This window comes from Rattus rattus, chromosome 1 (genome assembly GCF_011064425.1).
Source record: "Rattus rattus isolate New Zealand chromosome 1, Rrattus_CSIRO_v1, whole genome shotgun sequence".
NCBI classification, from domain to species: domain Eukaryota; kingdom Metazoa; phylum Chordata; class Mammalia; order Rodentia; family Muridae; genus Rattus; species Rattus rattus.
Window position 1 is genome coordinate 17,451,444 of NC_046154.1, and position 3,914 is coordinate 17,455,357.

At 46.1% G+C, this 3,914-nt stretch overlaps 1 long non-coding RNA gene across 1 annotated transcript; it reads left to right on the forward strand.

The window, feature by feature from the left end:
* Positions 1–1,368: 1,368 nt before the first annotated feature.
* On the forward strand, positions 1,369–1,832 carry LOC116893576. The gene is made up of 2 exons (XR_004386997.1): positions 1,369–1,403; positions 1,521–1,832. It is a non-coding gene; the product is annotated as an uncharacterized LOC116893576 (long non-coding RNA).
* Positions 1,833–3,914: the final 2,082 nt, after the last annotated feature.

The following is a 3,914-nucleotide window of genomic DNA, read 5'->3' on the forward strand; positions in this document are numbered from 1 at the left end:
CTAAAACAGAAACTGCAGGCAGTGGGAGGGATGGCACAGAAGTGAAAAGCATGCCCGTCTCTTCCTCTACCCACATGGTGGCTGCCCCATGCATGTGGTGCCCATACATACAAGGAGACAAAATATTCCCCTATACCACACACGCACACACACACACACACACACCCATACACACACACACCCACACACACATATGTAAATTAAAGTTAGTAAATATTTGAAAAATAAAAGCAAACAGAAATTTTTTGTTTGCTTTTTTTGCCTTTTTTGTTTGTTTTTCTGCATTTTAAAAAATATTATTTATTTATTTATTTATTTATTTATTTATTTTTGATAGGGTCTCACTATGCAGCCCTGGCTGACTGGAACTCACTTTGTAAATCATGTCGGTTTTGAACTCAGAGATCTGCCTGCCTCTGCCTCCCAAATGCTAGGATTAAAGGTGTGTGCTACCGTACCTGGCTGATCTTTTTTTAAAATATTTATTTATTTATTATATATGAGTACGCTGTCACTGTCTTCAGACACACCAGAGAGGGCATCAGATCCCATTACAGATGGTTGTGAGCCACCATGTGGTTGCTGGGAATTGAAATCAGGACCTCTGGAAGAGCAGTCAGTGCTCTTAACCACTGAGCCATCTCTCCAGCCCCCATTATTTATTTTATGTATAGGGAGGGTTTGTTTTTTTTTTCTACCCTTTAAGGCTGTGTACCAAACGTGTGCAGTACCCACGGAGGCCAGAAGAGGGCGACAGTTCCCTGGAACTGGGACTATAGCTTCCCTGTGGGTGCTGGGAACCAAATCTGGGTCCTTCGGAAAAGGAATGAGTGCTCTTAACTGCCGAGCTATCTTTCTGGCTCCCTCATCATCATTATTTTTTAAATCAGTATGTACCCCGAGGCTGGCCTCAATTTCATCATAGACCCTCTTACCTTTGGCTAGCAACTGCTAGACACTGTGATGCCTCACTGTAATGCCAGTACTCGGCAGGGGGAGGAAGGGAGATCAGGGGTTCAAGGTCATCGTTGGCTACATAGCACAGCTTGAACTACAGGAGGCCCTGTGTCCAAAATAAGTACAAGAAAGAAAAACCCAAAAGTGGAAACGGCTAGGTAGTGGGATAGATATCCCAGAAGCCTTTTCTGCTTCCAAAGGCCCGAGAAATGCCCCCTGGTTGTCCACTTTTCCCAAGGAAGGGCCCACTGTCTGTGTTCATCCCTGAGGTTTTCATTCCCTTCTGTGTGGGAAGAAACTCTCAGCTAAAGGAATCAGGACCCAGGAAGCTGACCCAGTGAGCACTATGGTTTAAGCCAATCCAAGGAGCATTCTCCGAGCATTCTCCTGCATTCTCCCATTCTCCCGCAGGCAGCCTCAGGCCCGTGCCGCATCCTGTTTTGAAGGTAAGAGAAGTCCCAGGGGCTGCAGAGGGCATGCGCAGTTCCGCCACCAGTCTTCAAGGATTAAGAGAGCACTTTGCAATAGTGCCCGGGCAGGTTTTCCCGTTTCTCTTTTAACAGAAGAGAGGCTGGAAGAAATGTGAAATGGAAGCGGGCTCATCTGGGGAATCAAATCTAATTTCTCAAATCCGGGAAAACCAGGATCGAAATCAATTTCATCAACATCTGTGGTTAGTTTGCAGCCGCTAGTGGCTCCTGACCGTTGTTTGCATTCATGACACAGCCACAATTTGCAGAATTGGTCTCTAATCAATAGCTCACAGTCGTTCTAGAAGACCGTCTCCCGCTCAAGCTTACAAGTAAAGGCTGTGTTCTGCTGAGTGTGCTTTCCCTGTCAGTGGACATCACAGATAAAGGCTTTCTCTCTTTGTTTTGGTTCGTTTTGCTGTGTTGTGTTTTGAGACGGGATCTCATTTAGCCCAGGATACCCTTCAGTTCACTATATAGCCGAGGGTAGTCTCGAACTTGTGGTCTCCCCGTGTTTTGCGGTTACAGACCAGTGCCACCACACTCAGCTGATTATACAGGTTTGAAACGAGAAAAAAGACCAACCGACCAGTCGCTGGTGGCTGAAGCCTGTAATCCCAGAATTCTGGAAGCAGAGGAGGGGAGATCGGGAGTTCTAGGATAGACTGGGTTACAAAGTGAGTCTCCGGGCAGCCCAAGCTATCTAGCAAGACCTACTGGGGTTGTGGAAGGAGCAAGGCACGAAGGACTTGCGGGTCTTAGAGACATCCATCCAGCCGCAGCTGAGCTGAGCCAAGTGCCTTTCTAGGATGTTGAAATCCACTGGAATTTCAAAAGACAAAAGAAGCAGGGCTTCGAGCACAGAGCCACGTCACCCCCTAACGTTTGCTGACAAAACAAGGAACAGTACACCCTGTTTAAGGGCTCCTGGTGGTCCTAGTATCTCTGATGGCCCTGGTAGCCCTGGAAGTCCTGGTGGCCCCACACAATATAAGCAGGAATGATACCTCTTGCCTGTAATCCCAGCACTCTGGAAGTGGAGAGTAGAAGCTTAAAAAAAAAAACAAAAAAACAAAAAAAAAAAAAACAAACAAACCAAGTCAGGAGCTGCAGAGATGGCTCAGTGGTTAAGAACACTGATTGCTCTTCCAGAGGTCCTGAGTTCAAATCCCAGCAACCACATGGTGGCTCACAACCATCCGTAATGGCATCTGATGCTCTCTTCTGGTGTGTCTGAAGACAGTGACAGTGAACTCACATATATAAATAAATAAATCTTAAAAAAAAAAAAATCCAACGTCATATTCCATCCTACCTCAGCTGCAAAGCAAATTTAAGGCCAACCTGTCCAAAAAAAGCAAGAAATGGAAGCGGCACGCATGATTTTCTTTCTTTCTTTTGTTTTTCAAGAAAGACAGTGTTTCTCTTCGTCGCCCTGGCTGTCCTGGAACTGTCATGACCTCAAACTCAGAGATCCACCTGCCTCTGCCTCCTGAGTGCTGGGATTAAAGATGTGCACCACCATGTCGGGATTGGTAGCGTGCATGAACACGTGATTTTAGTCCCAGCATATAAGAGGCAGGGGTCTCTGTGAGTTCTGGGCTAGCCTTGCTTACATAGCAAGTTCTTGGCTAGCCCTGGCTAAATGGTGAAATCCTGAATAACAACCAAACCAAGCAAACAAACAAAAAAACAAGAGAAAGAAAACCACATTAATCTCATGGGAAGTAGCCACGATTTCAAATACCCAACCTTCACTAAGTAGAGTTGAGCCAGGTGAAGGGAGAAAAGGCAAGCCTCTGATCCAGAAACACGGAACTTTCACTGTGTGTCAGACATGACAAGGCTTGCTTTGGTTGGAGGTGTGGCTCTGTGGTACGTTGTGGTCCACGGTGAGTTTGCTACACCCTAATAGGTTGTGGTCCACGGTGAGTTTGTTTAGGCTGCTCTAACAAGGCACTGTGGGAACAGGAGTACAGTTCAGGACATGGCGTACTGTGCACTTATTCAGATCCATGAGGCCTTGGTTTTCATACCTAGTATAACAAAGAAAAGAAAGGAAAAGAAATGATAAAAGAAACAAGGAGCTGGAGAGATGGCTCACCAGGGCAGAGCGTGTACCGTTGCTCCAGGGGATAGGAGTTCAGTTATCCTAAGCCCACTGTGGGCGGTTTACAACCTATAACTCCCAGAGGAAGCTGGCAGCCTCCTCTGGACTTCCTAGACACTGTACTCATGCATATAAACCATCACTCCACATGCATACACACGATCCTCAATAAAGTAACTATTATTATTATTATCCTCCTCCTCCTCATTATTATTTTGGTGACTCGAGACAGTGATTTCTGTGTAACAGCCCTAACTGTCCTGTAGCTCACTCTGTAGACCAGGCTAGCCTAGAACTGAGAAATCCTCCTGCCTCTGTCTCTGGAGTGCTGGGATTAAAGGCATAGGCCTCTACCACCGTGGCTTAATATTTACAGT